The sequence below is a fragment of the Sardina pilchardus genome, chromosome 1 (assembly GCF_963854185.1).
Source record: "Sardina pilchardus chromosome 1, fSarPil1.1, whole genome shotgun sequence".
Taxonomy (NCBI): Eukaryota; Metazoa; Chordata; class Actinopteri; order Clupeiformes; family Clupeidae; genus Sardina; species Sardina pilchardus.
In genome coordinates this window covers 1,250,518-1,277,268 of record NC_084994.1, presented here as the reverse complement: position 1 = coordinate 1,277,268, position 26,751 = coordinate 1,250,518, and the positions used below count along the sequence as shown (strand labels likewise).

General features: G+C 40.5%; 1 pseudogene; it reads left to right on the top strand.

Annotated features, from left to right (window-relative positions):
• The first annotated feature begins 15,661 nt into the window (after nt 1-15,661).
• Nucleotides 15,662-19,199, top strand: LOC134080585 (actin, cytoplasmic 1-like; annotated as a pseudogene).
• Nucleotides 19,200-26,751: the final 7,552 nt, after the last annotated feature.

Sequence of the window (26,751 nt, the reverse complement as noted above, 5' to 3'; positions counted from 1 at the left end):
AAAACATGAACTATGGAGCAGAGTTACAGTTACAGTTACCTGCTTTAGTGTAAAACATGAACTATGGAGCAGAGTTACAGTTACAGGTACCTGCTTTAGTGTAAAACATGAACTATGGAGCAGAGTTACAGTTACAGGTACCTGCTTTAGTGTAAAACATGAACTATGGAGCAGAGCTACAGTTACCTGCTTTAGTGTAAAACATGAACTATGGAGCAGAGTTACAGCTACAGGTACCTGCTTTAGTGTAAAACATGAACTATGGAGCAGAGTTACAGTTACCTGCTTTAGTGTAAAACATGAACTATGGAGCAGAGTTACAGTTACAGGTACCTGCTTTAGTGTAAAACATGAACTATGGAGCAGAGTTACAGTTACCTGCTTTAGTGTAAAACATGAACTATGGAGCAGAGTTACAGTTACCTGCTTTAGTGTAAAACATGAACTATGGAGCAGAGTTACAGTTACAGTTACCTGCTTTAGTGTAAAACATGAACTATGGAGCAGAGTTACAGTTACCTGCTTTAGTGTAAAACATGAACTATGGAGCAGAGTTACAGTTACAGTTACCTGCTTTAGTGTAAAACATGAACTATGGAGCAGAGTTACAGTTACAGTTACCTGCTTTAGTGTAAAACATGAACTATGGAGCAGAGTTACAGTTACCTGCTTTAGTGTAAAACATGAACTATGGAGCAGAGTTACAGTTACCTGCTTTAGTGTAAAACATGAACTATGGAGCAGAGTTACAGTTACAGTCACCTGCTTTAGTGTAAAACATGAACTATGGAGCAGATTTACAGTTACAGTTACCTGCTTTAGTGTAAAACATGAACTATGGAGCAGAGTTACAGTTACAGTTACCTGCTTTAGTGTAAAACATGAACTATGGAGCAGAGTTACAGTTACCTGCTTTAGTGTAAAACATGAACTATGGAGCAGAGTTACAGTTACCTGCTTTAGTGTAGAACATGAACTATGGAGCAGAGTTACAGTTACCTGCTTTAGTGTAGAACATGAACTATGGAGCAGAGTTACAGTTACCTGCTTTAGTGTAAAACATGAACTATGGAGCAGAGTTACAGTTACAGTTACCTGCTTTAGTGTAAAACATGAACTATGGAGCAGAGTTACAGTTACAGTTACCTGCTTTAGTGTAAAACATGAACTATGGAGCAGAGCTACAGTTACAGTTACCTGCTTTAGTGTAAAACATGAACTATGGAGCAGAGTTACAGTTACAGTTACCTGCTTTAGTGTAAAACATGAACTATGGAGCAGAGTTACAGTTACCTGCTTTAGTGTAAAACATGAACTATGGAGCAGAGTTACAGTTACAGTCACCTGCTTTAGTGTAAAACATGAACTATGGAGCAGAGTTACAGTTACAGTTACCTGCTTTAGTGTAAAACATGAACTATGGAGCAGAGTTACAGTTACCTGTTTTAGTGTAAAACATGAACTATGGAGCAGAGTTACAGTTACCTGCTTTAGTGTAAAACATGAACTATGGAGCAGAGTTACAGTTACCTGCTTTAGTGTAAAACATGAACTATGGAGCAGATTTACAGTTACAGTTACCTGCTTTAGTGTAAAACATGAACTATGGAGCAGAGTTACAGTTACAGTTACCTGCTTTAGTGTAAAACATGAACTATGGAGCAGAGTTACAGTTACCTGCTTTAGTGTAAAACATGAACTATGGAGCAGAGTTACAGTTACCTGCTTTAGTGTAAAACATGAACTATGGAGCAGAGTTACAGTTACCTGCTTTAGTGTAAAACATGAACTATGGAGCAGAGTTACAGTTACAGTTACCTGCTTTAGTGTAAAACATGAACTATGGAGCAGAGTTACAGTTACCTGCTTTAGTGTAAAACATGAACTATGGAGCAGAGTTACAGTTACAGGTACCTGCTTTAGTGTAAAACATGAACTATGGAGCAGAGTTACAGTTACCTGCTTTAGTGTAAAACATGAACTATGGAGCAGAGTTACAGTTACAGTTACCTGCTTTAGTGTAAAACATGAACTATGGAGCAGAGTTACAGTTACCTGCTTTAGTGTAAAACATGAACTATGGAGCAGAGTTACAGTTACAGTTACCTGCTTTAGTGTAAAACATGAACTATGGAGCAGAGTTACAGTTACCTGCTTTAGTGTAAAACATGAACTATGGAGCAGAGTTACAGTTACCTGCTTTAGTGTAAAACATGAACTATGGAGCAGAGTTACAGTTACCTGCTTTAGTGTAAAACATGAACTATGGAGCAGAGTTACAGTTACCTGCTTTAGTGTAGAACATGAACTATGGAGCAGAGTTACAGTTACCTGCTTTAGTGTAAAACATGAACTATGGAGCAGATTTACAGTTACAGTTACCTGCTTTAGTGTAAAACATGAACTATGGAGCAGAGTTACAGTTACCTGCTTTAGTGTAAAACATGAACTATGGAGCAGAGTTACAGTTACCTGCTTTAGTGTAAAACATGAACTATGGAGCAGAGTTAAAGTTACAGTTACCTGCTTTAGTGTAAAACATGAACTATGGTGCAGAGTTACAGTTACCTGCTTTAGTGTAAAACATGAACTATGGAGCAGAGTTACAGTTACAGTTACCTGCTTTAGTGTAAAACATGAACTATGGAGCAGAGTTACAGTTACAGGTACCTGCTTTAGTGTAAAACATGAACTATGGAGCAGAGTTACAGTTACCTGCTTTAGTGTAAAACATGAACTATGGAGCAGAGTTACAGTTACAGTTACCTGCTTTAGTGTAAAACATGAACTATGGAGCAGAGTTACAGTTACCTGCTTTAGTGTAAAACATGAACTATGGAGCAGAGTTACAGTTACCTGCTTTAGTGTAAAACATGAACTATGGAGCAGAGCTACAGTTACAGTTACCTGCTTTAGTGTAAAACATGAACTATGGAGCAGAGTTACAGTTACCTGCTTTAGTGTAAAACATGAACTATGGAGCAGAGTTACAGTTACAGGTACCTGCTTTAGTGTAAAACATGAACTATGGAGCAGAGTTACAGTTACCTGCTTTAGTGTAAAACATGAACTATGGAGCAGAGTTACAGTTACAGGTACCTGCTTTAGTGTAAAACATGAACTATGGAGCAGAGATACAGTTACAGTTACCTGCTTTAGTGTAAAACATGAACTATGGAGCAGAGCTACAGTTACCTGCTTTAGTGTAAAACATGAACTATGGAGCAGAGTTACAGCTACAGTTACCTGCTTTAGTGTAAAACATGAACTATGGAGCAGAGTTACAGTTACAGTTACCTGCTTTAGTGTAAAACATGAACTATGGAGCAGAGTTACAGTTACCTGCTTTAGTGTAAAACATGAACTATGGAGCAGAGTTACAGTTACCTGCTTTAGTGTAAAACATGAACTATGGAGCAGAGTTACAGTTACCTGCTTTAGTGTAAAACATGAACTATGGAGCAGAGTTACAGTTACCTGCTTTAGTGTAAAACATGAACTATGGAGCAGAGTTACAGTCACCTGCTTTAGTGTAAAACATGAACTATGGAGCAGAGTTACAGTTACAGTTACCTGCTTTAGTGTAAAACATGAACTATGGAGCAGAGCTACAGTTACAGTTACCTGCTTTAGTGTAAAACATGAACTATGGAGCAGAGTTACAGTTACCTGCTTTAGTGTAAAACATGAACTATGGAGAAGAGTTACAGTTACCTGCTTTAGTGTAAAACATGAACTATGGAGCAGAGTTACAGTTACCTGCTTTAGTGTAAAACATGAACTATGGAGCAGAGTTACAGTTACAGTTACCTGCTTTAGTGTAAAACATGAACTATGGAGCAGAGTTACAGTTACCTGCTTTAGTGTAAAACATGAACTATGGAGCAGAGTTACAGTTACAGTCACCTGCTTTAGTGTAAAACATGAACTATGGAGCAGAGTTACAGTTACAGTTACCTGCTTTAGTGTAAAACATGAACTATGGAGCAGAGTTACAGTTACAGTTACCTGCTTTAGTGTAAAACATGAACTATGGAGCAGAGTTACAGTTACAGGTACCTGCTTTAGTGTAAAACATGAACTATGGAGCAGAGTTACAGTTACCTGCTTTAGTGTAAAACATGAACTATGGAGCAGAGTTACAGTTACCTGCTTTAGTGTAAAACATGAACTATGGAGCAGAGTTACAGTTACAGTTACCTGCTTTAGTGTAAAACATGAACTATGGAGCAGAGTTACAGTTACCTGCTTTAGTGTAAAACATGAACTATGGAGCAGAGTTACAGTTACCTGCTTTAGTGTAAAACATGAACTATGGAGCAGAGTTACAGTTACCTGCTTTAGTGTAAAACATGAACTATGGAGCAGAGTTACAGTTACCTGCTTTAGTGTAAAACATGAACTATGGAGCAGAGTTACAGTTACAGTTACCTGCTTTAGTGTAAAACATGAACTATGGAGCAGAGTTACAGTTACAGTTACCTGCTTTAGTGTAAAACATGAACTATGGAGCAGAGCTACAGTTACAGTTACCTGCTTTAGTGTAAAACATGAACTATGGAGCAGAGTTACAGTTACAGTTACCTGCTTTAGTGTAAAACATGAACTATGGAGCAGAGCTACAGTTACAGTTACCTGCTTTAGTGTAGAACATGAACTATGGAGCAGAGTTACAGTTACCTGCTTTAGTGTAAAACATGAACTATGGAGCAGAGTTAAAGTTACAGTTACCTGCTTTAGTGTAAAACATGAACTATGGAGCAGAGCTACAGTTACAGTTACCTGCTTTAGTGTAAAACATGAACTATGGAGCAGAGTTACAGTTACCTGCTTTAGTGTAAAACATGAACTATGGAGCAGAGTTACAGTTACAGGTACCTGCTTTAGTGTAAAACATGAACTATGGAGCAGAGTTACAGTTACCTGCTTTAGTGTAAAACATGAACTATGGAGCAGAGTTACAGTTACCTGCTTTAGTGTAAAACATGAACTATGGAGCAGAGTTACAGTTACAGTTACCTGCTTTAGTGTAAAACATGAACTATGGAGCAGAGTTACAGTTACCTGCTTTAGTGTAAAACATGAACTATGGAGCAGAGTTACAGTTACCTGCTTTAGTGTAAAACATGAACTATGGAGCAGAGCTACAGTTACAGTTACCTGCTTTAGTGTAAAACATGAACTATGGAGCAGAGTTACAGTTACCTGCTTTAGTGTAAAACATGAACTATGGAGCAGAGCTACAGTTACAGGTACCTGCTTTAGTGTAAAACATGAACTATGGAGCAGAGTTACAGTTACCTGCTTTAGTGTAAAACATGAACTATGGAGCAGAGTTACAGTTACCTGCTTTAGTGTAAAACATGAACTATGGAGCAGAGTTACAGTTACAGTTACCTGCTTTAGTGTAAAACATGAACTATGGAGCAGAGCTACAGTTACAGTTACCTGCTTTAGTGTAAAACATGAACTATGGAGCAGAGTTACAGTTACCTGCTTTAGTGTAAAACATGAACTATGGAGCAGAGTTACAGTTACAGTTACCTGCTTTAGTGTAAAACATGAACTATGGAGCAGAGTTACAGTTACCTGCTTTAGTGTAAAACATGAACTATGGAGCAGAGTTACAGTTACCTGCTTTAGTGTAAAACATGAACTATGGAGCAGAGTTACAGTTACCTGCTTTAGTGTAAAACATGAACTATGGAGCAGAGTTACAGTTACAGTTACCTGCTTTAGTGTAAAACATGAACTATGGAGCAGAGTTACAGTTACAGTTACCTGCTTTAGTGTAAAACATGAACTATGGAGCAGAGTTACAGGTACCTGCTTTAGTGTAAAACATGAACTATGGAGCAGAGTTACAGTTACCTGCTTTAGTGTAGAACATGAACTATGGAGCAGAGTTACAGTTACCTGCTTTAGTGTAAAACATGAACTATGGAGCAGAGTTACAGTTACAGTTACCTGCTTTAGTGTAAAACATGAACTATGGAGCAGAGTTACAGTTACCTGCTTTAGTGTAAAACATGAACTATGGAGCAGAGTTACAGTTACCTGCTTTAGTGTAGAACATGAACTATGGAGCAGAGTTACAGTTACCTGCTTTAGTGTAAAACATGAACTATGGAGCAGAGTTACAGTTACAGTTACCTGCTTTAGTGTAAAACATGAACTATGGAGCAGAGTTACAGTTACCTGCTTTAGTGTAAAACATGAACTATGGAGCAGAGTTACAGTTACCTGCTTTAGTGTAAAACATGAACTATGGAGCAGAGTTACAGTTACAGTTACCTGCTTTAGTGTAAAACATGAACTATGGAGCAGAGTTACAGTTACCTGCTTTAGTGTAAAACATGAACTATGGAGCAGAGTTACAGTTACAGTTACCTGCTTTAGTGTAAAACATGAACTATGGAGCAGAGTTACAGTTACCTGCTTTAGTGTAAAACATGAACTATGGAGCAGATTTACAGTTACAGTTACCTGCTTTAGTGTAAAACATGAACTATGGAGCAGAGTTACAGTTACCTGCTTTAGTGTAAAACATGAACTATGGAGCAGAGTTACAGTTACAGTCACCTGCTTTAGTGTAAAACATGAACTATGGAGCAGAGTTACAGTTACAGTTACCTGCTTTAGTGTAAAACATGAACTATGGAGCAGAGTTACAGTTACCTGCTTTAGTGTAAAACATGAACTATGGAGCAGAGTTACAGTTACAGTTACCTGCTTTAGTGTAAAACATGAACTATGGAGCAGAGTTACAGTTACCTGCTTTAGTGTAAAACATGAACTATGGAGCAGAGTTACAGTTACCTGCTTTAGTGTAAAACATGAACTATGGAGCAGAGTTACAGTTACCTGCTTTAGTGTAAAACATGAACTATGGAGCAGAGTTACAGTTACAGTTACCTGCTTTAGTGTAAAACATGAACTATGGAGCAGAGTTACAGTTACCTGCTTTAGTGTAAAACATGAACTATGGAGCAGAGTTACAGTTACAGTCACCTGCTTTAGTGTAAAACATGAACTATGGAGCAGAGTTACAGTTACAGTTACCTGCTTTAGTGTAAAACATGAACTATGGAGCAGAGTTACAGTTACCTGCTTTAGTGTAAAACATGAACTATGGAGCAGAGTTACAGTTACAGTTACCTGCTTTAGTGTAAAACATGAACTATGGAGCAGAGTTACAGTTACCTGCTTTAGTGTAAAACATGAACTATGGAGCAGAGTTACAGTTACAGGTACCTGCTTTAGTGTAAAACATGAACTATGGAGCAGAGTTACAGTTACCTGCTTTAGTGTAAAACATGAACTATGGAGCAGAGTTACAGTTACAGTTACCTGCTTTAGTGTAAAACATGAACTATGGAGCAGAGTTACAGTTACCTGTTTTAGTGTAAAACATGAACTATGGAGCAGAGTTACAGTTACCTGCTTTAGTGTAAAACATGAACTATGGAGCAGAGTTACAGTTACCTGCTTTAGTGTAAAACATGAACTATGGAGCAGATTTACAGTTACAGTTACCTGCTTTAGTGTAAAATATGAACTATGGAGCAGAGTTACAGTTACAGTTACCTGCTTTAGTGTAAAACATGAACTATGGAGCAGAGTTACAGTTACCTGCTTTAGTGTAAAACATGAACTATGGAGCAGAGTTACAGTTACAGGTACCTGCTTTAGTGTAAAACATGAACTATGGAGCAGAGTTACAGTTACCTGCTTTAGTGTAAAACATGAACTATGGAGCAGAGTTACAGTTACAGTTACCTGCTTTAGTGTAAAACATGAACTATGGAGCAGAGTTACAGTTACCTGCTTTAGTGTAAAACATGAACTATGGAGCAGAGTTACAGTTACAGTTACCTGCTTTAGTGTAAAACATGAACTATGGAGCAGAGTTACAGTTACCTGCTTTAGTGTAAAACATGAACTATGGAGCAGAGCTACAGTTACAGTTACCTGCTTTAGTGTAAAACATGAACTATGGAGCAGAGTTACAGTTACAGTCACCTGCTTTAGTGTAAAACATGAACTATGGAGCAGAGTTACAGTTACCTGCTTTAGTGTAAAACATGAACTATGGAGCAGAGTTACAGTTACCTGCTTTAGTGTAAAACATGAACTATGGAGCAGAGTTACAGTTACAGTTACCTGCTTTAGTGTAAAACATGAACTATGGAGCAGAGCTACAGTTACCTGCTTTAGTGTAAAACATGAACTATGGAGCAGAGTTACAGTTACAGTTACCTGCTTTAGTGTAAAACATGAACTATGGAGCAGAGCTACAGTTACCTGCTTTAGTGTAAAACATGAACTATGGAGCAGAGTTACAGTTACCTGCTTTAGTGTAAAACATGAACTATGGAGCAGAGTTAAAGTTACAGTTACCTGCTTTAGTGTAAAACATGAACTATGGAGCAGAGTTACAGTTACAGTTACCTGCTTTAGTGTAAAACATGAACTATGGAGCAGAGTTACAGTTACAGTTACCTGCTTTAGTGTAAAACATGAACTATGGAGCAGAGTTACAGTTACCTGCTTTAGTGTAAAACATGAACTATGGAGCAGAGTTACAGTTACCTGCTTTAGTGTAAAACATGAACTATGGAGCAGAGTTACAGTTACAGTTACCTGCTTTAGTGTAAAACATGAACTATGGAGCAGAGTTACAGTTACAGTTACCTGCTTTAGTGTAAAACATGAACTATGGAGCAGAGCTGGTTACAGTTACCTGCTTTAGTGTAAAACATGAACTATGGAGCAGAGTTACAGTTACCTGCTTTAGTGTAAAACATGAACTATGGAGCAGAGTTACAGTTACAGTTACCTGCGTTAGTGTAAAACATGAACTATGGAGCAGAGTTACAGTTACCTGCTTTAGTGTAAAACATGAACTATGGAGCAGAGTTACAGTTACAGGTACCTGCTTTAGTGTAAAACATGAACTATGGAGCAGAGTTACAGTTACAGGTACCTGCTTTAGTGTAAAACATGAACTATGGAGCAGAGTTACAGTTACCTGCTTTAGTGTAAAACATGAACTATGGAGCAGAGCTACAGTTACAGTTACCTGCTTTAGTGTAAAACATGAACTATGGAGCAGAGTTACAGTTACAGGTACCTGCTTTAGTGTAAAACATGAACTATGGAGCAGAGTTACAGTTACAGTTACCTGCTTTAGTGTAAAACATGAACTATGGAGCAGAGTTACAGTCACCTGCTTTAGTGTAAAACATGAACTATGGAGCAGAGTTACAGTTACAGTTACCTGCTTTAGTGTAAAACATGAACTATGGAGCAGAGTTACAGTTACCTGCTTTAGTGTAAAACATGAACTATGGAGCAGAGTTACAGTTACCTGCTTTAGTGTAAAACATGAACTATGGAGCAGAGTTACACTTACAGTCACCTGCTTTAGTGTAAAACATGAACTATGGAGCAGAGTTACAGTTACAGTCACCTGCTTTAGTGTAAAACATGAACTATGGAGCAGAGTTACAGTCACCTGCTTTAGTGTAAAACATGAACTATGGAGCAGAGTTACACTTACAGTCACCTGCTTTAGTGTAAAACATGAACTATGGAGCAGAGTTACAGTTACAGTCACCTGCTTTAGTGTAAAACATGAACTATGGAGCAGAGTTACAGTTACAGTTACCTGCTTTAGTGTAAAACATGAACTATGGAGCAGAGTTACAGTTACAGTCACCTGCTTTAGTGTAAAACATGAACTATGGAGCAGAGTTACAGTTACCTGCTTTAGTGTAAAACATGAACTATGGAGCAGAGTTACAGTTACAGTTACCTGCTTTAGTGTAAAACATGAACTATGGAGCAGAGTTACAGTTACCTGCTTTAGTGTAAAACATGAACTATGGAGCAGAGTTACAGTTACAGTTACCTGCTTTAGTGTAAAACATGAACTATGGAGCAGAGTTACAGTTACCTGCTTTAGTGTAAAACATGAACTATGGAGCAGAGTTACAGTTACAGTTACCTGCTTTAGTGTAAAACATGAACTATGGAGCAGAGTTACAGTTACAGTTACCTGCTTTAGTGTAAAACATGAACTATGGAGCAGAGTTACAGTTACCTGCTTTAGTGTAAAACATGAACTATGGAGCAGAGTTACAGTTACAGTCACCTGCTTTAGTGTAAAACATGAACTATGGAGCAGAGCTACAGTTACAGTTACCTGCTTTAGTGTAAAACATGAACTATGGAGCAGAGTTACAGTTACCTGCTTTAGTGTAAAACATGAACTATGGAGCAGAGTTACAGTTACCTGCTTTAGTGTAAAACATGAACTATGGAGCAGAGTTACAGTTACCTGCTTTAGTGTAAAACATGAACTATGGAGCAGAGTTACAGTTACCTGCTTTAGTGTAAAACATGAACTATGGAGCAGAGTTACAGTTACAGTCACCTGCTTTAGTGTAAAACATGAACTATGGAGCAGAGTTACAGTTACCTGCTTTAGTGTAAAACATGAACTATGGAGCAGAGTTACAGTTACCTGCTTTAGTGTAAAACATGAACTATGGAGCAGAGTTACAGTTACAGTTACCTGCTTTAGTGTAAAACATGAACTATGGAGCAGAGTTACAGTTACCTGCTTTAGTGTAAAACATGAACTATGGAGCAGAGTTACAGTTACCTGCTTTAGTGTAAAACATGAACTATGGAGCAGAGTTACAGTCACCTGCTTTAGTGTAAAACATGAACTATGGAGCAGAGTTACAGTTACAGTTACCTGCTTTAGTGTAAAACATGAACTATGGAGCAGAGTTACAGTTACCTGCTTTAGTGTAAAACATGAACTATGGAGCAGAGTTACAGTTACCTGCTTTAGTGTAAAACATGAACTATGGAGCAGAGTTACAGTTACCTGCTTTAGTGTAAAACATGAACTATGGAGCAGATTTACAGTTACAGTTACCTGCTTTAGTGTAAAACATGAACTATGGAGCAGAGCTACAGTTACCTGCTTTAGTGTAAAACATGAACTATGGAGCAGAGTTACAGTTACCTGCTTTAGTGTAAAACATGAACTATGGAGCAGAGTTAAAGTTACAGTTACCTGCTTTAGTGTAAAACATGAACTATGGAGCAGAGTTACAGTTACAGTTACCTGCTTTAGTGTAAAACATGAACTATGGAGCAGAGCTACAGTTACCTGCTTTAGTGTAAAACATGAACTATGGAGCAGAGTTACAGTTACCTGCTTTAGTGTAAAACATGAACTATGGAGCAGAGTTACAGTCATCTGCTTTAGTGTAAAACATGAACTATGGAGCAGAGTTACAGTTACAGTTACCTGCTTTAGTGTAAAACATGAACTATGGAGCAGAGTTACAGTTACAGTCACCTGCGTTAGTGTAAAACATGAACTATGGAGCAGAGTTACAGTTACCTGCTTTAGTGTAAAACATGAAGCAGAGGCGGTTACAGTTACCTGGGTTGGTATCAGTTCACTTCACTTCAGTGGAGGATTTATCTGTCAGCTCTCCTGTTAGGTGCTCTCTCTCTGTTTTTCTCTCACTCTATATCTCTCTATTTCTCTCTCTATCTCTCTGTTTCTCTCACTCTCTCTCTCTGTGTTTCTATCGCTCTCTCTCTCTCTGTTTCTCTCACTCTATCTCTGTTTCTCTCTCACTCTATATCTCTCTCTGTTTCTCTCTCTATCTCTCTCTTTCTCTCTCTCTATCTCTGTTTCTCTCTCTCTATCTCTCTTTCTCTCACTCTATCTCTCTGTTTCTCTCACTCACTCTATCTGTGTTTCTATCGCTCTCTCTCTCTCTCTGCTGCTTTTGCTCCTATGCAGTCTCTAGTGGGAACTATGCTTTTGAAGAGAGTGAGTATGGTGAAAGAAGAGGAAGTGAGTGAGTATGGAGAAAGAGACATGCTTTCCCCACAGTGCACACACACAAGCAACTTCACAAGTTTCCATACTTCTGCTTCCTCTATACACACACACACATACACACACACACACACACACACACACACACACACACACACACACACACACACACACACACACACACACACACACACACACACACACACACACACACACACACACACACACACACACACACACATCAGTAGCCACAACATTTGTGGCCTCAATTCCCAACTGCCAGTTAAATGTACAAACATAACACACATAGGGTTGAAAAAACCGGGCACACCGATATAGTGAAAAAAGTTAAAAATCCTTTATTGCATTTGGATAAGCCTACGCGTTTCGACTCTACTGAGTCTTCCTCAGGGCAATCAGTGGTCACACTCGCAGGTGTTCTTTATAAAGCAATCAATCACTCTGTGTCATGTGATAAGACACCTGACAGGGCACATTAAAATACCCTAGTTGAAATACAGTATTGACAGAAAAAAAACAAAAAAATAACAAATAAACATTGGATCACCAAGGTGGAGACTAGACATATTAGAACCCACATAGTCCCATACAGAAAAAATCCAGTATACCACAGTGTTCTACAGATTACGGAGCATGTAGGCATTATTTCATATAACAAAACATCACATTATTAGTAAACATTTACTCTTCTCAATCACAGAAATGGTGAAAAGTCAATTTCCTCATTGAGGCCCGGGTGTGTGGTGGCTTTAAGTGCATGTATCCAAAATGTTTCCCTTTGTAAGAGGCGCTTCAGTCGGTCTCCCCCCCTGATGTCTTTTTGAACTACCTCAATGACCATGGCCTTGACCTAGTTAGTGTGGCCAGCAGTCTTGTAATGCTGGGCCATTGGATAGTTGGGGTTTTGGGTCCTGATGGCATTTTTGTGCTCAGCCAGTCTTTGTCGGAACTTGCGATTGGTGCGGCCAACATAAAAGCAACCACATTCACATTCTAACCTATGAACCACAAAGGTGGTATTGCAGTTGGCAAAGCTACGAACTTGGAAACTTCTCTGTGTGTGTACATCTGTAAATCTGTTGTCCCTCACGATGTTGTCGCAATGGTTGCAGGCACCACACCTCAAAAAGACTAATATCTGTGTGTTTGTTTAGGTTGGGATGGATGGCACACCTCAAAAAGACTAATATCTGTGTGTTTGTTTAGGTTGGGATGGGTGGGACACCTCAAAAAGACTACTATCTGTGTGTTTGTTTAAGTTGTGATGGATGGGACACCTCAAAAAGACTAATATCTGTGTGTTTGTTTAGGTTGGGATGGATGGCACACCTCAAAAAGACTAATATCTGTGTGTTTGTTTAGGTTCTGATGGATGGCACACCTCAAAAAGACTACTATCTGTGTGTTTGTTTAGGTTGGGATGGATGGCACACCTCAAAAAGACTAATATCTGTGTGTTTGTTTAGGTTCTGATGGATGGCACACCTCAAAAAGACTACTATCTGTGTGTTTGTTTAGGTTGGGATGGATGGCACACCTCAAAAAGACTAATATATGTGTGTTTGTTTAGGTTCTGATGGATGGCACACCTCAAAAAGACTACTATCTGTGTGTTTGTTTAGGTTGTGATGGATGGCACACCTCAAAAAGACTACTATCTGTGTGTTTGTTTAGGTTGGGATGGGTGGGACACCTCAAAAAGACTACTATCTGTGTGTTTGTTTAGGTTGGGATGGATGGCACACCTCAAAAAGACTAATATCTGTGTGCTTTAAACAAAGACTAATATCTGTGTGTTTGTTTAGGTTGGGATGGATGGCACAACTCAAAAAGACTACTATCTGTGTGTTTGTTTAGGTTGGGATGGGTGGCACACCTCAAAAAGACTACTATCTGTGTGTTTGTTTAGGTTGGGATGGATGGCACACCTCAAAAAGACTACTATCTGTGTGTTTGTTTAGGTTGTGATGGATGGCACACCTCAAAAAGACTAATATCTGTGTGTTTGTTTAGGTTGGGATGGATGGCACACCTCAAAAAGACTAATATCTGTGTGTTTGTTTAGGTTGGGATGGGTGGGACACCTAATATCTGTGTGTTTGTTTAGGTTGTGATGGATGGCACACCTCAAAAAGACTACTATCTGTGTGTTTGTTTAGGTTGGGATGGATGGCACACCTCAAAAAGACTAATATCTGTGTGTTTGTTTAGGTTGTGATGGATGGCACACCTCAAAAAGACTACTATCTGTGTGTTTGTTTAGGTTGGGATGGATGGCACACCTCAAAAAGACTACTATCTGTGTGTTTGTTTAGGTTGTGATGGATGGCACACCTCCAAAAGACTAATATGTGTGTTTGTTTAGGTTGGGATGGATGGCACACCTCAAAAAGACTACTATCTGTGTGTTTGTTTAGGTTGGGATGGATGGCACACCTCCAAAAGACTACTATCTGTGTGTTTGTTTAGGTTGGGATGGATGGCACACCTCAAAAAGACTAATATCTGTGTGTTTGTTTAGGTTGGGATGGGTGGGACACCTAATATCTGTGTGTTTGTTTAGGTTGTGATGGATGGCACACCTCAAAAAGACTACTATCTGTGTGTTTGTTTAGGTTGGGATGGATGGCACACCTCAAAAAGACTAATATCTGTGTGTTTGTTTGGGTTGTGATGGATGGCACACCTCAAAAAGACTACTATCTGTGTGTTTGTTTAGGTTGGGATGGATGGCACACCTCAAAAAGACTACTATCTGTGTGTTTGTTTAGGTTGGGATGGATGGCACACCTCAAAAAGACTACTATCTGTGTGTTTGTTTAGGTTGGGATGGATGGCACACCTCAAAAAGACTCATATCTGTGTGTTTGTTTAGGTTGGGATGGATGGCACACCTCCAAAAGACTACTATCTGTGTGTTTGTTTAGGTTGTGATGGATGGCACACCTCCAAAAGACTAATATGTGTGTTTGTTTAGGTTGGGATGGATGGCACACCTCAAAAAGACTACTATCTGTGTGTTTGTTTAGGTTGGGATGGATGGCACACCTCCAAAAGACTACTATCTGTGTGTTTGTTTAGGTTGGGATGGATGGCACACCTCAAAAAGACTAATATCTGTGTGTTTGTTTAGGTTGGGATGGGTGGGACACCTAATATCTGTGTGTTTGTTTAGGTTGTGATGGATGGCACACCTCAAAAAGACTACTATCTGTGTGTTTGTTTAGGTTGGGATGGATGGCACACCTCAAAAAGACTAATATCTGTGTGTTTGTTTGGGTTGTGATGGATGGCACACCTCAAAAAGACTACTATCTGTGTGTTTGTTTAGGTTGGGATGGATGGCACACCTCAAAAAGACTCATATCTGTGTGTTTGTTTAGGTTGGGATGGATGGCACACCTCCAAAAGACTACTATCTGTGTGTTTGTTTAGGTTGGGATGGATGGCACACCTCCAGATGACTACTATCTGTGTGTTTGTTTAGGTTGTGATGGATGGCACACCTCAAAAAGACTACTATCTGTGTGTTTGTTTAGGTTGTGATGGATGGCACACCTCAAAAAGACTACTATCTGTGTGTTTGTTTAGGTTGGGATGGGTGGCACACCTCAAAAAGACTAATATCTGTGTGTTTTAAACAAAGACTACTATCTGTGTGTTTGTTTAGGTTGAAAAAGACTACTATCTGTGTGTTTGTTTAGGTTGTGATGGATGACACACCTCCAAAAGACTACTATCTGTGTGTTTGTTCAGGTTGGCACAGCGAAGGATTTGTAAGTGGGCGAGGAGGCCCATGCCAAGAGGGGCATCCTGGCGCTAGAGTGCCCCATGGAGCGTGGCATCGTCCAGCTGGGACGCCATGGAGAAGATCTGGCACCACATCTTCCACAACCAGCTGCAGGTGAAGCCTGCCGAGCACCGCATGCTGCTCACAGAGGCCTGAACCCCAAGACCAACAGGGAGAAGATGACCCAGGTACACACTACCTCCCCCTCCCTCTCTCTCTCCCTCTCTCTCTCTATCCCTCTCTCTCTCTCTCTCTCTCTTAGGCCCCCCTGAACCCCAAGACCAACAGGGAGAAGATGACCCAGGTACACACAACCTCCCATTCCCTCTCTCTCTCTCTCTCTTTCTTTCTCTATCCCCCTCTCTCTCTCTCTTAGGCCCTATACCAACACTACCAAGACCAACAGGAGAAGATGACTCCGCTACACACTACACTAGTTAGTCCAATATGCGGTTCTTCTCCACAGATCATGTTCCACTATGCGGTTCTCCTCCACAGATCATGTTCCAATATGTGGTTATTCTCCACAGATCATGTTCCAATATGTGGTTATTCTCCACAGATCATGTTCCAATATGTGGTTATTCTCCACAGATCATGTTCCAATATGTGGTTATTCTCCACAGATCATGTTCCAATATGTGGTTATTCTCCACAGATCATGTTCTCATGTTCCAATATGCAGTTCTTCTCCACAGATCATGTTCCAATATGCAGTTCCTCTCCACAGATCATGTTCCAATATGTGGTTATTCTCCACAGATCATGTTCTCATGTTCCAATAAGCGGTTCTTCTCCACAGATCATGTTCCAATATGCAGTTCTCCTCCACAGCTCATGCTCCACTATGCGGTTCTCCTCCACAGATCATGTTCCACTATGCGGTTCTTCTCCACAGATCATGTTCCAATATGTGGTTATTCTCCACAGATCATGTTCTCATTTTCCAATGTGCGGTTCTTCTCCACAGATCATGTTCCAATATGCGGTTCTCCTCCACAGATCATGTTCCAATATGCGGTTCTTCTCCACAGATCATGTTCCAATATGCGGTTCTCTGTTCCAATATGCAGTTCTCCTCCACAGATCATGTTCTCATGTTCCAATATGCGGTTCTTCTCCACAGATCATGTTCCAATATGCGGTTCTTCTCCACAGATCATGTTCCAATATGCAGTTCTCCTCCACAGATCATGTTCCAATATGCAGTTCTCCTCCACAGCTCATGCTCCACTATGCGGTTCTCCTCCACAGATCATGCTCCACTATGCGGTTCTCCTCCACAGATCATGCTCCACTATGCGGTTCTCCTCCACAGATCATGTTCCACTATGCGGTTCTCCTCCACAGATCATGTTCCACTATGCGGTTCTCCTCCACAGATCATGTTCCAATGTGCGGTTCTTCTCCACAGATCATGTTCCAATATGTGGTTCTCCTCCACAGATCATGTTCCACTATGCGGTTCTCCTCCACAGATCATGTTCCACTATGCGGTTCTCCTCCACAGATCATGTTCCAATATGCAGTTCTTCTCCACAGATCATGTTCTCATGTTCCAATATGCGGTTCTTCTCCACAGATCATGTTCTCATGTTCCAATATGCAGTTCTTCTCCACAGATCATGTTCTCATGTTCCAATATGCGGTTCTCCTCCACAGATCATGTTCCAATATGCGGTTCTTCTCCACAGATCATGTTCCAATATGCGGTTCTTCTCCACAGATCATGCTCCACTATGCGGTTCTCCTCCACAGATCATGTTCCACTATGCGGTTCTCCTCCACAGATCATGTTCCACTATGCGGTTCTCCTCCACAGATCATGTTCCACTATGCGGTTCTCCTCCACAGATCATGTTCCAATATGCAGTTCTTCTCCACAGATCATGTTCTCATGTTCCAATATGCGGTTCTTCTCCACAGATCATGTTCTCATGTTCCAATATGCGGTTCTTCTCCACAGATCATGTTCTCATGTTCCAATATGCGGTTCTTCTCCACAGATCACGTTCGAGACTTTCAGCACCCCTGCCATGTACGTTGCCATGCCGGCCGTGCTGTCCCTGTACGCCTCCGGCCGCGCCACGGGTACCGTGATGGACTCTGGTGATGGCGTCGCCCACATCGCGTCCATCAATGACGGCAGCAGTCTCCTCTGTACAGTATGAATGCATCGTCACTCACACGAAAGAATAGTTTTGTAGTGTGCGGTTCTGCAAATAGACGAGGTGGCTGAAGAGACAAACGTCTGAACATCTGTTCATCTTTAGAATTATTATTCCGCTGTGCAGGTAGCCTAGGCACAACGAATACGCTTTTGTTTTGCATTTTTTAAGGTAGAACGTAAGACTGAGACTGAGCTACAAAAAATCCCATCAACATTGTTGTGTAGCAATTAAAGTTTCTGTTCTAGGCTACTGTATGGTGGTAGAATTAGAGCCCTCCAGCGCGTGGACATGGGGGTCGAGATCTGACCGGCTACCTGATGAAGATGCTGAGCGACCGCAAGGTCACGGCCGAGAGGGACGTCGTGCGCGTCATCAAGGAGAAGCTGTGCTACGTGGCGCTGGACTTCGAGCAGGAGATGGGCACCGCCGCATCTCTGGAGAAGAGCTACAAACTGCCCGACGGACACCATCGGCAACGAAAGGTTCCGCTGTGCCGAGGCGCTCTTCCAGCCCTCCATCTTGGGTGAGTGCCCAGACACACACACACACACACACACACACACACACACACACTCACACAAACACTCACACACATACACTTTCTCTCAAGCACACACTCACACACACACACACACACTCTCTGTCCTGAAACTTTTTCCCCACGGACCACCTGACTCTGCTCACCATCCCCCACCACCCCCCCACCACGTACCTCCACCACAGTGCTGTACTCTGGGGGCATGTACAGCTTTTCTCATCTGGTCGCCCCTCTGGCAGAAAAGAAGTACAGTAGGCTAAAGCAATACTAACAGCCGCAATACTAACAGCCTTTCCTCTCTTTCATATCCTCCAGGTATGGACTACTGTGGCATTCACAAGACCATATTCAACTCTATCATGAAGTGTGACCAGGATCTCCAGAAGAACCTGTTGGCCAATATTGTGATGTCCGGCGGCACCACCATGTGCCCGGGCATCACTGAACGCATGCAGAAGGAGATCACATCCCTGGCACCCTCTAACATGAAGATCACGGTGAGTTATCCCAACGCCCCCAATATACCGTATGCAGAAGGAGATCACATCCCTGGCACCCTCTAGCATGTTATACGTTAATGGCCACCCTATCAGCCAATCAGAGAAAGAGAACGTTCTTTTTTTCAAGCGTAATAGGTAGGAATAAAGAGGCAGACCTGTTTGAGTGCTGACACCTGAGCGCAAGAACTCTGTCTGGATCGGCGGCTCCATCGTGGCCTCCCTCCCCACCTTCGAGCCGATGCTGGTCAGCAAGCAGGAGTACGACGAGTCCGGCCCCTCCATCGTGCACCGCAAATGCTACTGACCCCATGGCCTAACCAATCCCCCTGGTGGACAAGCAGGAGTACGACGAGTCCAATGCAAAAGATAGAATCTAACCAGGTGTAGTTCATCTTATATGAACCCTTAAAACTCAGTCAAATGAAACGTGCTATTGAACTGGTCCTAGTCTCCTCATAATATGCTGAGGTTATGAATGTGTTTCAACATCTATGTAAGAACATGGAAAGCACTTCGGAAAAGACTGTTTATTTATTTGTAAACATGAGCAAAAATGCAAGTCAATGGGTGGATGGATTACAGTGAATTATGGATAGATGGCGCTGTTGCTGATCTGGTTAATGTGCCCATCCTTGGACAGGAACTTTCTATGGTCAGTTTACTTCCTACAGTTTACTTCCTCCCATAGTCAACAATTAACAATAAAATGTTTTGTGCGTTTTTGCCACTACTTTTATGTGCACATCCTCTTTGACACATTTTGCGGTACAAATTGACTTGCTTTTGTAATAACAATAACGTAACACAATGTATTAACGTAACTAGATGTACCGCAAATGCAGTCTTTAAAATAACAATAACGTAACACAACGTAACTAGATGTTCTAGACGTAACACAAAAGTTCATAAAGGTAGGAGCAGGCTTCACTCAAGACTTATAACTTTTTTAGAGTGCTGACCAAAGTATAGACTATCATGGAAACAAGAGATAGGCCACACTATGCATTAACAATCATTTATTCACACAGACGCGTTTCGGCGCTCTGCCTTCCTCAGTGTGTGACACTGAGGAAGGCAGAGCGCCGAAACGCGTCTGTGTGAATAAATGATTGTTAATGCATAGTGCGGCCTATCTCTTGTTTCCTAGACTTAACACAACAAAACTAGATTTTCCGCAAATGTACTCTTTTTTTATGTGCACATTATCTTTACAAATTGACTTGTTTTTAAAAAAAAACAACTGTTGGCAAAGCTCTACCCCAACAGACAGGGCATACTCACACACACACACACACACACACACACACACACACATACATATTGACACACACGCACGCACACGCACACACACACACACACACACACACACACACACACACACACACACACACACACACACACACACACACACACACACACACACACACACAAAGGAGCAGTCTCAAACAGTAATTACTGCAGCTGCTTCCAAATGATACACTGTATTCCAGGGTATGTCCAGGCTTCTGTGAAAAAATAGGATTTGATTAGGTTGAAGCAACAAGTGAGTGGTAAGATGACAATTTTCTTGAAAGTTATTCAGAATAGCGGTAAAAAAAATAGTTTATTCTATGGAGAAAAACAAGGGGCTCTGAAAGCCGTTGGACCAGGAAAGAGATTAATTATCCCATTATTGCATCACTTGATCATCTTAATAACGTCTCTCATTTTACTAGATTGGGTACACAATGTAGCATGCAGTGTGCACATTTGACTAGATTGTGTGCATGTTTAGTAAATTGTCAACACATCAGCATTGGCAGATGCCTTTCTCTCTATTGGAAATACTGTATACTGTACAGTACAATACTGTGCATTATCACACAGAGTGTGATTTTGTTGTTATTTCACATCCAACTCAACCCCCTGATCAGCAAACCCATATCAAATTCTAATAAACAACTAAACAGGAGATTAGTATATCATATACTTTTGAGTACAGGCATCTTTTTTCAAATCAAACAGATGTTTCAGTTCAATGACAGACAAGATGTGAACCTTTTACAAAAAATACTACATTTATTATTAAACACTTTGTTATTTAAGACAATTATTATTTAAAACAATTCAAATCCTTTCTTTCACAACAATAGCACATTCATCGTTTCACATAATTAGAAAGTTCCTTTTCTTTCACAACAATAGAACATACTCCTTCTTTCACAACACATTATTTCACTTCACAATCACCTTTCACAACAATAGAACATACTCCTTTCACAACACATTATTGCACTTCACAATCATCTTTCACAACAATAGAACATACTCCTTCTTTCACAACACATTATTTCACTTCACAATCATCTTTCACAACAATAGAACATACTCCTTCTTTCACAACACATTATTTCACTTCACAATCACCTTTCACAACAATAGAACAAACCCCTTCTTTCACAACACATTATTTCACTTTATAATCATCTTTGGTGGTCAACTTATTTTATGGTGCAGTCATCATTAATGGAAGATCAAATACCAAGACCAGTACAACTGTCTTCCGATCAAACACCAGGACTAAGACAACTGTCTTCCAATCAAACACCAGGACTAAGACAACTGTCCTCCAATCAAACACCAGGACTAAGACAACTGTCCTCCAGTCAAACACCAGGACTAAGACAACTGTCTTCCAATCAAACACCAGGACTAAGACAACTGTCCTCCATTCAAACACCAGGACTAAGACAACTGTCCTCCATTCAAACACCAGGACTAACACAACTGTCCTCCAATCAAACTGTAAAATTTGACCTTGGGAGATGACATTCCAATACTTTTCAGCAAAAATGTAATTAATTGTGTGTCTTTGTTTCCCTGTTTCTGGGCTGGAGTTGCCTCAACAAGGCACTCACTGTTCTCCAAAATTCCTCAACTTCTCCAACGTCTATGGGAATCATTCATTAGTAGGGAAATGGTAAACTACACCCTCATCAGTGTCTGTAGTGCTTTTGGGAATCATTCATTAGTAGGGAAATGGTAAACTACACCCTCATCAGGGTCTCCAGTGCTTTTGGGAATCATTCATTAGTAGGGAAATGGTCAACTACACCCTCATCAGTGTCTGTAGTGCTTTTGGGAATCATTCATTAGTAGGGAAATGGTAAACTACACCCTCGTCCATGTCTCTCGTGCCTTTGAATGGCACACATGATCTGCACTCGTATGCGTTATCTTTGCCTACTGGTCTGAAATACTCTCCTTTATTGTACACGTAGTAATCGCGACCATCTATATGCTCTTTGTAGAAGTCATCAAAGGAAATGCATGGGGGCAGAACTCGGTCACACGTGCAGCATCTCAGCCTGTTGCCCATGTTACTCTCTGATGGTGCGTTCCCCATTGCCGATTTGTTGGAGGTGCGTTCAAGTGCTTCGTGCTTTTATTTCCTGAGAAAAAATATAACATATGTTAAAACATAATGATTCAATAGCTGTTGCGGTGGATACTTAGGCCACCGAGGAGCACAGGGAGGGAGCAACGCTGACGCGCAAACAGTCTTGTTCAGAGTTCTGTCGTTTATTAGCAAAGTTTAAAAACATCCAAAAATTCATGTTTAAAATGTAATCCAATTAATGCATCCGTGCAGTGCCAGTGCTAGTGCCAGTAAGACGAGAAATTAAACGATACAAAAACTGATACGGTCATCGAAAAGTGTGCTCTCCCTACTGAGCCCCTCTCCAATACTGCACCACCGGTGCCCAGGTGCCTATATTGGATAATTGGTTCCCACACCCTGCACTCACGTGACCCACACACCACGGGTGGATACCAAAACCCCACACAGACTCACATACGGGACAGTCAAGGCATATGGCCGCTACAATAGCAATTGCAAGACTAAATGTTGCAGAAAACAACAACAACAAAAAAAAAACTTGTTGTGGACTGTGTATTCACAATGTGTAGCAATTGCCATGCATATTAAGATGAGGTGATTTTCTGGCAAAACATTGACTCAGGACAATATCGGGGCGAAACACTGCTACTAAGGCAGAGAGATTATCCATGCTGTGTTGAGTAAGACGAGGTACTCATGTGTTGCCTGATATCTCTGCGCCCAAGGTTTTCTTGGTCAGAGGTGTAATGAAGCAATTTTTGGATCAGGCGCCTGACCACAACTATTTTGCTAATTGACACTGTAGATGTGGTAGCATATTAGCATCGGCTTAATGACTAAATGTAGATGTGGTAGGATATTAGCATCGGCTAAATGACTAGATGTAAATGTGGTAGCATATTAGCATCAGCTAAATGACTAGATGTAAATGTGACAGCATATTAACAACAGCTAAATGACTAGATGTAGATGTGGTAGCATATTAACATCAGCTAAATGACTAAATGTAGATGTGGTAGCATATTAACAACAGCTAAATGACTAGATGTAGATGTGGTAGCATATTAACAACAGCTAAATGACTAAATGTAGATGTGGTAGCATATTAACATCAGCTAAATGACTAAATGTAGATGTGGCAGCATATTAGCATCAGCTAAATGACTAGATGTAAATGTGGCAGCATATTAGCATCAGGTAGATAGCTATCTTGTGACCAACCTACAGTATATTGCCTCATGACTAACACAGTTTGATTAGGCTAACTCACCCCGTCTTTGCAGCTGTCGCTCAGCCTAGACGAAAATAGAAGAACAAATGCAGCAGTCTTGATCAGCTTGAAGAGAAGACTTGGCCGAGGCTAGTGTTTCCTGTGTGTAGAGTGTGTGTTGAACATATGTGACTTCAGGGACACCCAGCCCATCAGACTTTGCCCCGCCGCTCCCAGCGTGTGCTTCCACTGACTGTGCATTCCATACTCATAAACATGCTCATAAAGGCCCTGCATGGCCATGAGGTTAACACTTGGAGGTCCGGGGCCTTTTCAGGCACTCTGACGCAGTCAGCTATACCTTGAGATTTTTTAACCTGACTTTCGCCAGATCCTGTAGTTCGCTGTCTGCTTCACACAAGGATCTGGGACTTCTCGATAGGAGATATATTTATGAAGGCGGGTCCTTGTAAAACATCCTTGCATGTGATTTGATAAACCACTTGCCTGTTATCTTGAATGACGTGCTAGGCTTCTTCAAGCTCTTGCCAAACCCGGTCGGAAGAAGAGTAAAAACATTGCCACCAATAAATGTCTTCAAAACTATTCTCTGTTAATCTTTTAAAGAATGAATACTCGATAGATTCGACAAAACGGTTGAAATAGCAGAATCAATGTCAGCACAAGACTCCTCGCTGCGTGCCGCCATTGTTGTTTGAATCAAACACTCGCTTCGGCGCTCCTGATTGGTTCATCATTTTTTGCTCGCAGGAAAGGAGTTTGGATTGCTCTCGAGTCCAGACCCTTGTGTGGAGCTCAGTGAAACGCCTCTGGTGGAGCATGGCGGAACTACAAGGGTCTGGCGAGAGTCAGGCTAGAGATTTTTAAGTTTTTCATCTAACTAAAAACATCTATGCAAAAGTGGCACGTATGGTTATATTCTAGAGATCCTCCACAATAGTTATATGAGAGTAGGCCTGTCGCGATATTCAATAAATCAATAAATCGCACGATAAAAAAAATGAGCTCGATAACTTTTCCGGCCGCGATAATTTCCATTTTCATGCTTGATTGTTTTTCTTCTCTCTCTCTCTCTCTCTCTCTCTCTCTCTCTCTCTCTCTCTCTCTCTCTCTCTCTCTCTCTCTCTCTCTACGAAAGAGAGGATAACCACGGTGCTTCCTTTAGCGCAGCCTAACGAGGAGTGAACCCTCATGTCAGTCAGTTGTCAGACATGTATCTTTCAATAACATGACGGACAACTTTACTTTCTTACATTCATTTGATTAACAGGCTAGACGAGGCTTTGGCGATTGGCCTAAGCACACTGAAGAGGCTTTCTGTTGTAGCTTGACAGGTATGGGGGTAAAAATAGTGATAATGCAGTTCAGAAAATCATGCTTATAAGCTACGTTTTTTCATCATCTGATAAAGACACACTCCGCAAAGTCTGCACTCCGCTGAGAGCTCAAGAATCAGCCAAAACAGCCGGCAGCTCCGGTTAAAATGTCGTAAGCTAATTGTCAGCTGTGGTGAAATGTGTTCGTAATCAACGTTATATGTCATAAACGTAGCATACCTATGAAAAGGCTTTGCAGTAGGATTATCCGATGGCCAACTTATTGCTTCAATTTGTGTTTTATGTGACGTGCAGATGCTGGGTTCATGCCGTTTTGCGCAAGTTTCAAATGTTTAGCTGACTGCGTAGGCCTAATTGATCAGCTATGATGACATTAGTTCCGTGCAAAAAAAAAACCAAACATTTAGTTCCGTGCATAAGGCTTAGCAACTGTCACTCTACACGCCCCCTGTTGCATGTCACGTTTTAATTTGCTGGAGATACAGTCTTAGTAGAGACTGAGAGTCCTTTGTATTTATTGTTTTTGGTTGTTTTGTTCATTTATTGTGGATATTTAAAAATGTCTTCCCATTCCAGTTCCTTATTCATTAGAAATACAAGTTATTGATCTTTGAAAAGTAGTACCTGCATTATTATGCCATTATCATTATATTAGATAAAAATGATCTCAGAACGGCAATATTATCGTTTATCGCAATAATTTCTGGGACAATTTATCGTCCAGCAAAATTTGTTATCGTGACAGGCCTATATGAGAGTAAAGTGGATGTATTGAAATTACTTTTTATTATAATTCAGTGTAAACACAACTATTTAAAAAACAATTTTCAAAGGTTAAAGGTCAAAGGTTAAAAAGGCACTATAAATATATCGAGCTAAGACTTTTGAAGTTTGAACCTTGAAAACAACTGTGTTGGCTCCATACAAGTAAAGAGAACAAAAGAAAAATGTTATGTAGTTTTACTACAAATTGGAAAAAAGTCAGACTAAATGGGTCACTTAGTGAGTGTTTCTTTCAAATGCAAAGTAAGTTGAATGGGCTTTTTGAATGGGCCTGCTGCAGGTGAGAGGACTGAAATCCTAGGATTTTCTTTTATTGTTTTTACAAAGTGCCATTGGTATATTCTCTTTTAAAACATAAATATTTCTAATGGTGCCACTTACATGTTTCTAGGACAGAAACTAGCAAAGATTGAGATGTGTGTTTGAAACATTTTTTCAGACTCCAGAGGGTTAACTATTGAGTGGCATGAGGTTTAGAGGGTTAACTATTGAGTGGCATGGGGTTAAGAGGGTTAACTATTGAGTGGCATGGGGTTTCGAGGGTTAACTATTGAGTGGCATGAGGTTTAGAGGGTTAACTATTGAATGGTATGTTAACACATAAACATAATAGAGAGGGTTAAATATTGAGTGTCATTTTAAGACATAAACATAATGGAGAGTGTTAACTATTGAGTGGCATGATGTTTAGAGGGTTAAATATTGAATGGCATGGGGTTTACAGGGTTAACTATTAAGTGGCATGGGGTTTAGAGGGTTAACTATTGACTGTCATGTTAAGACAAACGTAATGGACAGGGTTAATTATTGACTGTCATGTTAAGACATAAGCATAATGGACTGGGTTAATTATTGACTGTCATGTTAAGACATAAGCGTAATAGACAGGGTTAATTATTGACTGTCATGTTAAGACAAAAACGTAATGGACTGGGTTAACTATCGAGTGGCATGTTTAGACAAAAACGTAATGGACTGGGTTAATTATTGACTGTCATGTTAAGACATAAGCGTAATAGACAGGGTTAATTATTGACTGTCATGTTAAGACAAAAACGTAATGGACTGGGTTAACTATCGAGTGGCATGTTTAGACAAAAACGTAATGGACAGGGTTAACTAT